The sequence below is a fragment of the Bos taurus genome, chromosome 10 (assembly GCF_002263795.3).
Source record: "Bos taurus isolate L1 Dominette 01449 registration number 42190680 breed Hereford chromosome 10, ARS-UCD2.0, whole genome shotgun sequence".
Lineage (NCBI taxonomy): Eukaryota > Metazoa > Chordata > Mammalia > Artiodactyla > Bovidae > Bos > Bos taurus.
In genome coordinates, this window is record NC_037337.1 from 30206459 (window position 1) to 30217262 (window position 10804).

A 10804-nucleotide genomic window follows, 5' to 3' on the forward strand; every position below is an offset into this window, starting at 1 on the left:
CACAGCCTTCATGCAGCCTCATTCAGAGATGGTAAAATACTTATTCCAATGGGCTCTTAAGCTTTTCAGAAATAATCACTTTCAGGTGCGTGTGACTTTATGGGCAGCCAGTTGCAATTTCCCATTGCCTTCTGTCACAGTTGCAGTACTATTTTTCCCCTTCATTTCATGATAAATTCCTGACACTTGAGGTCTGTCTGTTCACCCCAGTCCTCACTTCTATGGTCAGTTATCACTCACTTTAACAAACACTGAGGCTGGTGAATTTGTCGGCAAACAGAAGAATAACCCTTTTAAAACTCTCTTGCGTGCTCAGTCGTGTCCAACTCTTTGCAATACCATGGACTATAACCCACTGGGCTCCTCTGTCCATGGGATTTTCCTGGGAAGAAAACAGATTTTCCTCCTCTAAGGGATCTTCCTGACCCAGGGATTGAACCCTCATTTCCTGTGTCTCCTGCATTGGCAGGTGGATTCTTTACCACAGAGCCACCTCAGAAGCCCTTAATACTCACTTAATACTCATTTAATACTTAATAATACAATAAATTTTTGTCTAACGGAAATAGCATGGCTATACTTGCAACCACACCTGGACATGAGGCAGTTCAAGGAAAAGGACTTCCTTGATGCGCTGTCTTGACCACATACATATGACAAGTTGCATACAAGACGAGACCAAAGGCACAGCACATCTCTGCTCTGACTTGGGGAAAGCATGTGAGTGGTGGATGGGCCTGCACCCTCTGCTCCACACAGGTGCTGGGGGACCTGAGGTTGTGCAATAAGCAAGATGTGCTTGCTCATGGTACAAGGACCCAGAAAGAAACATAAGTGGAGTTACGTTTCTGACCAGAAGCTCAGGGAGGGTGTTGGCTGGGCACAGCTAGGTATGGCTATGTCTAGCTCTTTTATTCAATGAGAATTTGGAAGAATGGATCCACTTGTTCTTTAGGGTCAACAGTGACTCCACTGCATCTTCCTGATTGCTTGGGTTTCCCAAGTGAAGCCACAGAATTGCAGTGCCTCTCACTGCACTGCAGAGATACCTGCACCCTCGTTACTCACAGGGTGCTGGTATGAGCAACCGTGAGTACCACCCCTTATCCATCTTAAAAACAACACAATGCCAAAGTAGCTGACACCAGGCTCTAAGTTCTGTATATACAGTGAGATGAAATGTAACATTATCAACCAGGTACTTACTGAGTGGCTGCTGCATACAAGACGCTGCACTGAAAGTCCAGAAGAGGGCATTTTCATTTTAAAACTTGTTCATTTACTCAACAAGCACTTGTTGAACTGCTTCTGGGCACCAAAATCCCAGAGAAAGAAAGCAACATGGGGTAAACACACCTGCAGAACAGCTTGTGTGACTACACACCACACCCAATCCCAAGCTGCTTGGTCCCTCAAGTAGGATAGAAGCACAGAGTCCAAACCAGTATTCTGGGCTCCATGAGCTGCATCATAGGGAACCCTATGAAAACGGTTTCCAACCAAGACACAGATAATAATAGCAATCGATGTTCTTCAAGTCCTGCCATCTCTGTGATGTTAGAGAAATATCAATTATGTGGGAAGGAAAGTGAGGGACAGTCAAGTTAGCCAGACAGAGTTAATCTACCAGAAAGAAGCTACAGTTGATCTCATTTTGAGGACTCTGGGGTAAAGGAGTTTGAGTTAAACTGCAGAGAAGGTGGAATAGGAGCCTGACCAAGGGCCGTCATCCTTTCAGACCAACCATGAGTAAACTGTGTTCAGTAACACCAATGAATTCCTGCCTTCAACTCGGTTGCCCAGCACCTCACTACCCTTCCCCAGAGTTTGGTTGAGTATGAAAACCAGCTCTAGCTTGAAAAGCTGGACATACATAACGATCATTTCTGAGGGCTGTGCTCTTTGTGTCCGGGTGAGGGAAGCCACGTGTGTGAACAGACACAGGCTTCCTCATGACTGAACTGTTTCTGTGGCTCAGGAGGCACAGAGCTGGTGAACAGACGTGCCCTCGCTGCCTCCGGGCTTCTCTGCTCCATCCAGCTGCCAGCACAGCTCGGACAGAGACTGGAAAGTACATGGTGTTTCCTGCCCTTCGGCCCTCCGCAGTGACCAGGCTGTCCCTCACCTTCCAGAACGAGACCCTGCTGCTCCTCAGGCAGGAACCTCGCAGACCTGGCACGTCATATCGGCTGTCCTTGCACACAGGTTGCTGTGCGCAGTGGACTGACATCCATCCCCCTTGAATGAGGGGTGTTTAACCCTTTGATCCAGGCTCATCAAGAACAGCAGTAATAGATGGACAGGACTGTGTGAGTTTTTCTGGACCAGGAAAATTGTGTCAGGAAAGAGTTTGAAAAAGAACAGAAATGGGGTACACAGGGCCCATCTGCCAGAAACCCTGGAAAGGTTTATCAGACAGCTTGTTGCTAAAAGCAGGTACAGTGTTTACTAATAAACATGTTCACAGTTGTATGAACATCTTCTGGGAAAGAATAAAGCAAGTGGGAACCAAACTTCTTGTGTTAAAACACCAAATTCCATTAGAAGGGCCAAGCAGTGGCTTTATAAGTGAAGAGAATAGAAGGTGACATCTCTGGTATGTTTTTAAGGTCACAGGGAAGATGCCTTTCCCTTCAAAACAACCACCCCCTTCTTCTTCCACCCCTATTCCACCAAGACCCCCAACTAGTCCACCATTAGAGATATAGTTCTTTCAAGGTGAGTCTTTTCTAGGCTTCTCCTTTAACATGCAAACCCCCAATTTCTTACTGGTCATGACTTTTTCAGCTTGCTTTCAGCCCTGATCCCACAGAAGAGCTCCCAGTTTTTGGAAGATGAAGATGGTTAGAGTGAGGAAAAGGGGACAGAAGGCCCAGAAAGGGAGCTGGGAAGAGCCTTTCCTGCTCTGAGAAGGACAGGTCCATGCTAAGATGCACTTGAATGTACAAAATCAGCTAATGGAAATTCCGCTTTGTAAAGACAGTCTTGTTTTTATATAAAGTCTTTGGGAATTTGATTCTGACAATTCCTCTTGAATTTCTCTGAATCATTTTTAGAAGATAGAATAAGCTGGAAGAAATAGGTGTTTAAATGATGTCTGTCTCGTGTGTGTGTGTGTGTGTGTGTGTGTGTGTGTGTGTGTGTGGACTTCCCTACAGCCCCTGAAATAAATTGGCACTAAACTTGGCAACAGTTAATTTACTATAAATAAATATGCTAAGCAGTGTGAGTTACTTACCAGACTCTTCACCATAAATGTCCTATGTGAAAACTGACCCCTGCTTGACAGCTCAGCTATTTTAAAGCTACATGTACAAATTCCTCAGCTCTGCTAATCTGTAAAGTCTAAAATGTCCTTGCTTCTAGGCTCTCTGGGACTCTCCTGACAAGGAAAGTTGGTGTCAGGGAATAATTAGGTTCTGTTGGCGAGGGGGAGGGAAATGTCAAGAGCTTATTATTTCTGGTCACCTTGTTAGACATTTATATTGAAATGCTGCAGAAAATAACACAGACATGCAGAATATTCAAGTCAAAGAGAATAATTGCACTGGCTGAAGAGAACTTAATTTATTTTACTTCAAAGCAACAAACTGTTTAGTTTTAGAGCACAGAATCTAACTAAAACAGAAATATACCAGAGCAGTCTCTCCACAGAAGACTGACCAAAAAGGCTAGGTCTCACTGTCTCAACAAACTGGCTATCAGACATGGATGAAATATTTACATCAGTAACTTCCTTTACCCCATCCCTTGATAGAATGTTATAGATTTTACACATATTTTTCAGCCTATCTCTCCTAGTCTATCCTCATGAAGATCCAAATATGTAAGCCATGAAGAAGAGGTTCATAGCAGATGAGATTTTGTTGGAATGAATGAAGACTGATTTGTAACTCATAATCCCATTGAACAGAACATGACTCTCAAGAGAAACCATTATTTCTGCTTCGGACAAGTGCAGAATAATTGAGTATTTCCATATCCAAATCCCAAAGTGATCAGCTCTTAGAAACATCAAGTTTAAATTAGTAAAATGATGACATTTTCATTTTTACATGGAGGCTTCAGCTGTGGAATATGGGGAAAACAAAAATTTTTAAGAAACCTGAGCAAAACAAGAAGCCTGAAGTATAAACGTCCATGAATGATAAGCCAGGACTCTCACTAAGATTTACCTGATCAGTTGGCAGGTAAGGTTGTAAGGTAAGGCTGTATGCTCTATTTCATTTCGCCATAATCACTGGAGCAAGCAGTGTTTATGGGGTGCTCAGCATTGAGTGGATGTATCTTAGCTTGAGTTAGTAAGAACACTTAGCCCAAAGATATGAGATGGAGACAGGAAATTACAACATGTAAACCCAATGTCACTATAAGGGCTTTACTGCATTCCTCAACACTTCATACTTTTGTATATAGACAAGAAATTTTACTAACATTCTCTCTTCCCCTCCAGACCACCCTGACCCCAATTTTCCTCTGTGTAGCTGAATCACTGGTCAGACTCGTGGCCCCTGATTTACATTTAGAGAAATCAAGAAACACAGATTAAATTATTTGCTCGAGGTCACCAACGGCAGAACTGGATTCAAAAACAAGTACTTCTTGATTCTCTCTGGTCACTGTCTCTCTTCACTTTAGCATGAATGTCAAATATTTTTATTTGTATTAATTTTTATTTCGGGCCTCTGCATGCAAAGTGCACACAGACTGTGTATGGCTGGAAGCAGCAGCCTGCTATTTCTAGCAGGCAATTCCATCCCCCTCTGGAACAAGGTTCCATGGGCTTCAGAAGCCGGTCCCAGATTCTATGGGGATGTGCGTGTGTGCGCACGCACACCCGTGGTGAGTGGGTGCATCAAGCTGATCTTGAGGGTCTGAATGGACTCAGGATGCCTGTGAGGGTGGCATCTTTATGTCTGATCCCATGTGCGGGAGCAGCAGTCACGCAGCTTGGATCAGGTTCCCAGCTCCCACAGGCTGTTCTGCCCTTGTCCCTGCGGAGGCCCCCTGGGGAGGCTTCAAAAGGGAGCCTTTGGCTGGCAAGGCATCGACTTGTCACCCGCTGCATTTGGACCTACTCAGCAGAATGTGACTTCCCAAGGTGGCACAGAGGGTACAACCCTTGATACACAGTGACTCATCTGTAATCTCTAGCTAACAGGGAATTTAAGCAAAATCCGCTTTACAAGACCCAAGTGTGTGAAACTGGAGGTCAGTGTGGGGCAGAAACTATTCAGGTCAGCAGGAGGGCTGGGGCCAGAGCCTCAACTTTTTCCATTTGGTGCTCTCTCATCATCTTCAAGTCTTTGGCTCGTCGTGCTCTCCTGCCCTTTCCAGCCACCATTTTAATCATCAGCCTTGTGGCTTCTCCTCTCTGCTGCCCAGTGTCACTCAACTCCCCCTCCTTCCCCAGCCTCCCGAGCCAGGGCCAAAGGTTGTTTAAGGTCCTTGAAAATTCACTTTCATCTCCCACAAGGTGAAATGTTGTTTTCTGATGGAGCCTCACACCCCCAATGAGCTTGTGAAAATATTCCACACAGAAATAGCCTCATGCTGACTGTGTGAGTCAAGAGTTTTCACATATTTAGCCCCAAATTGCTCCCTCTGGTTTTCCTCCAGACTTACAAGATACAATCAATCATTTCTGGGATCTTTCCAAAGAATCCTCTGAGATGATCCAAGGGCTTTTTAGTCTTTTTTTTTTTTTTTTCTTAAATAATGTCTTATAAGACTCACTACAGTCAGGTTTGGAACTTCACTGAAAACTACAGACTGGCTGTCTTGTCCTCACTCACTCTGGATGGGTGATAGCGTGGTGAGAAAATATGAGAGCACAGCTCTGTGAGAGGATGGCCTTTATAGTGACTATGGCAGAATGCATGACTCTCTGCTTCTTCCAAAGGCTGGGTTGCTTAAGGGCTAGTCCTGGGAGACGGGCATGGGGAATCTTTTTTTAAAATTAATTTATTTTTAGTTGAAGGATAATTGCTTTTCAATATTGTGTTGGTTTCTGCCATATGTCAACATGAATCAGCCATAGGCATACATATGAACCTCCCTTCCACCTCCCACCCTATCCTACCCCTCTAGGTTGTCATAGAGCACTGGGTTTCAGCTCCCTGTGTCATACAGCAAATTCCCATCGGCTGACTGTTTTACATATGCTAATGCGTATATTTCAATGCCGCTCTATTTGGCCCACCCTGTCCTTCTCCAGGGAGGCAATGGAGATACAGACATAGAGAATCTTTAATGAAGTCTCAAGTTTACCCTAGGCGGGGCCCTCAGAATTCCTGACATCCTGACTCTGTTTCCAAACAGTCCTCCAAACACAGGATGTCCTGAGGTGAGTCCCTGAGCAGCTCTCACTATACTTTTCCAAAACCAATTCACCAAATAAACTGGAGAACCAGTAACAGTCATCACTCCAAGAGTCTTACCTAGGCTGCCTTCAGAATTTCCACTGGAGGAGACCATGGTCTCCTTTGAAGTCAAGAGGTTACAGGCAACAGAATTTACTTTGAGCAGACTCTACTTTCTGGCCCCAAACCTGTTCTTTCATTCTGTGTGGATAAAATGAAGCTGTCCATGAGTGAGGAGACAGGACACCTCCCTAATACATGAGCAAAAGGCTTTTCTTTGGTTTGTTTTGAGAATATATATATAGATATATATATGCACACAAAAATGTGTATAAAATGAAGTGGGAAGGGAATAATAATAATAAATAGTAACTAGAATGCCATAGCTCCTCATAAACCCGGGAAAGTTTGTGTATGTTTTATTGTGGTAAAACATACATAAAACTTACCATTTACAGCATATTTAAGGGTATGGTGTCATTATGTACACTCACATTGTTATGCAACCATCACCACCATCCACCTCCAGAACTTTTTCATCTTCCTAAACTGAAACTCTGTGCCCATTAAACAATAACTTTCAATTCCCCCTCCTCTGAACCACAGGCAACCGCATTCTACTTTCTAACTTTCGGTCTCTGTGAATCTGACTGCTGCAGACTGAAGCGACTTAGCAGCAGCAGCAGCAGCAGATACCTCGTATAACTGGTATCCTTCAGTATCCATACTTTTGTGAAGTTACAAGCACTTCACGCCGTTTAACTTGTTTAATTATCATGCTAGCTCCATAAGGTAAGATTTTGCTTCCCAAGTGGCACAGTGGTAAAGAATCTGCCTGCCAATGCAGGCCACTGCAACCTTGATCCCTGGGTCAGGAAGATCCCCTGGAGGAGGAAATGGCTCCCTACTCTAGTTTTGTTGCCTGGAAAATTCCATAGACAGAGGAGCCTGATGGGCTACAGTCCCTGGGGTTGCAGAGTCTGACACAACTGAGCAATTGACCGAATGTATGTATGTATGTATATAAGGTAGGATTACTAACCCATTTTATAGATGAGGACATTGAAACACAAATAGGTTAAGTGAGAAGTAGAAAGTAAATGTTCTGAGAGAAAGGAAAGATCTTCCTTAATTTGGTTCTCTGGACGCAGGGATCCACGAGGCAGACAATCCTCTTGTTGGAGGCGCCTCTGAGCACCTGCCAGCCCCAGCTTTCCACATAAGTTACGGTCTGGGCAACTGGACAGGCACTCCCGCAGGAGAGAAGAGGGAATGTGTTGAACGAGTTAAGTGCCCCCCTGTTCCCACCCCACCACCCTCCCAGCACGCGTCGCAGGCTGAGCTGGTGACCCGGGCAGGATCGGAGCCAAAGGACTAATCCATCACAAAATAGACGTTCTATTTCGGGCAGGCGGCAGGAGCAGATGCTGGGCGCCTGCACATCGCGGAGGCAGTGTACAGGGAGGCGTCTGCGCAAGTCCTTTCGCATCCATGACTCCACTCACTGCCCAATGAGGAGACAGGGACTAGACAGAGGCAGCCAGTTCCCCATCAAAGCCTTAGGACAGTCGAAACCAGACAGGCTGGTGCCAGTGGGATTTCTTAGAAGAGCCCTTCTGAGAAACCCAGCTCTCTTACTTTCACTATGTTCAGAGTCTGCAAAAGCCACCTCAGTTACCTCCCATTCCTTACAACCCCAACCCACTCCTTACCTCTTGATCCATCCTCCAGCCTCCCCACCACTCTGTTTCCACTCCCATCACAGTGGGTTTTTCTTTAAATCCACACGGGAATCTGCCCAAGTCCAGACTCCAGGATGGAATTGATGACTGGGAGGAAATCACCACCCCAGTGTCTAAATTAGGAGAAGGAAATCACTCATTGCCACTGCTCCCAGGACACTTCCTTCTCAAGGTGTTTCAGTGGCCAAAAGGCCTCGGTTTTTTATGTGGAGCAGCCCCTTTGTGCCCATGGAGAGCAAGTCCTGCTGCTTCCTCCTGTCCATAATCTTGGTCCATTTGTTCCCCTGTTTACATTGAACTGGACAGAGCAGACCAGTAATTCCTTTAGTAGCTGCACTCCCAAGACAGGTCAGGAAGGAGAGTGGAAGAAAAAAAAGAAAATACAGTGGGTGAACACTTCAACTTAGAAAGCCCAATTTTGAAATGAAATTGACTTTGAAATCAATCTTGATGGCTTGACAACTCCTTTGTAGGTATCATCAGTCCCGCCCAGGCAGAAAGAAGCATATTCTGGATCATGGAAAAAAGCATTTTTACAGGTTTCATTAGAGATTCGGTGAGAGAGTTGTACAAATCTAAAGCTTTAAGTATCTAAAATGGAAGTCAGGACAATATCTAGCAGGTAAAGGGGTTTGTCTCTGGTTCTGTGGGTCTTTTTGACCTATATAACTGAAGGAGGGTTGCTGTACACTTGAAACTTACACAACATTGTAAATTAACTATACTTCAGGGCTTTTCTGGTGATCCAGTGCGGCAATGGCAACCCACTCCAGTACTCTTGCCTGGAAAATCCCATGGATGGAGGAGCCTGGTGGGCTACAGTCCATGGGGTCACTAAGAGTTGGACATGACTGAATGACTTCACTTTCACTTTTCACTTTCATGCATTGGAGAAGGAAATGTCAACCCACTCCAGTGTTCTTGCCTGGAGAATCCCAGGGATGAAGGAGCCTGGTGGGCTGACATCTATGGGGTCGCTTTGAGTGGGACACAACTGAAGCGACTTAGCTGCAGCAGCAACAGTGTTTAAGAATCCACCTTGCAATGCAAGGGACACCAGTTTGATCCGTTGTTCAGGAAGATTCCACATGCCGCAGAGCAATGAAGCTGCATATGCCACAAACTGAAGCCTCTGTGCTGAAACTGAAGCCCAGTGCATAGAGCCCATGCTCCACAATGAAGGCCCCACTCACCACGATAAGAGAAAGCCCTTGCAGCAACAAAGACCCAGCACAGCCAAATAATAGAATAAATCTTATATATATATATGTGCATATATATATACTTCAGTTTTTCAAAAAGTGGTTGGTATTCTTTTCCTGTAAATTTTCTAATCCTGCCAGTATGTTTGCCTAACCCAGGGGCTACTTTATGTTTTCCCTGTTTCTGTCTAGATCACTCATTTCACTATGGTTCTGTCTTTCTAAGAATTAGTCATGAGGGTATTTGGCCAAATGTCAGACTTCTATCTTACAGATCTCAAATATGATATAAAAAGCTTCTAAAATGCTCTCAAGCACACAGTTTATAAAAATAAGTAACTCAAGAGGCCTAGAGATTTGGAGTCCTGCCTGGACTTCATGCACGGAAGCTTGGGCACCTCTACTGCCCTCTGCACTCTGCTAGCCTCCCAGGCCTCCTCCTTGGCCCACAGGAGCAGCAGACCACAGAGGAGGAATGTCTTAGAGAGCTGGGTGCAGGAAGCAGGTTTGATACCTTGATGGTACATGAACAATCCAGGGCACGAATGGATGACAAACACTGCCTCGGGTGAGCTAGGGGCAAGTGTATCATGCCTGAGAACCCAGAAATAATCCCCTCCTGCCTCATTCACTCTTAAAATGCTGCTCATCTCTATTAGTACCACTCAGCCCTTCCCTGGGCCCCTTTGCCATTTCTCTGTTCAGCCCTAGGCTCAGGCCCTTCTCTGAGCTTTGGCTTTTCGTACAGACTGTATCACCCAACCTCCACCTGAGCACAAGGAACCCTTTCTTACACCCCTGAAGCTATAGTGAGTTCACTGGTATAATAGAAAATAAGAGCTGAGTATGCTTTGGACATCAGTTAATGCAGTGATTTTTAAACAAGGTTCAAGAAGCCCTGGGGATTCCTCAGTGGGGAGGCCACTGAGTATGTGCACGTGTGTGAAATAGCAAGTACTCACAGCAGTAAGTACATCATCCCTCGGTCTCCGCAGGGGATCCGTTCCAGGACCCACAAGGATACCAGAATCCTGAGATGCTTACATCCATAAACTGGCGAAGTTCTGACCCTCTGCAACTGCCAGTTCAGCATCCACTGATTCTACCAACTGATCCCCAGTTGGTTGAATCTGTGGATGCAAAGCCCATAGATATGGAAGGGTGACTCTATATGGAAAAACAGAGGCTCTGAAAGTGTCTTACGCATGTATACATATTTATCAACCAGAACAACAACAATAAAAAAAAACTTGTCTGTTTTCTGTCTGGGGCTACTTCATTGTGTGATAGGGGATTCTATTACTTAAAAAGTGGTTCCTATCTACCCTTTCATTATATGTAGGTTTGTGCCTTGGTGGGGTTTCCATGCCTGCATTACTCCACACAGATGTGATTACTCCTGGTTCTAGCCCCAGACGATGAGGATAAAGCCACATGACTCCATCCAGGCCAAGGTGGATTATTGCCAAGAATAACCCAGCATCCAGGGACTCAAACC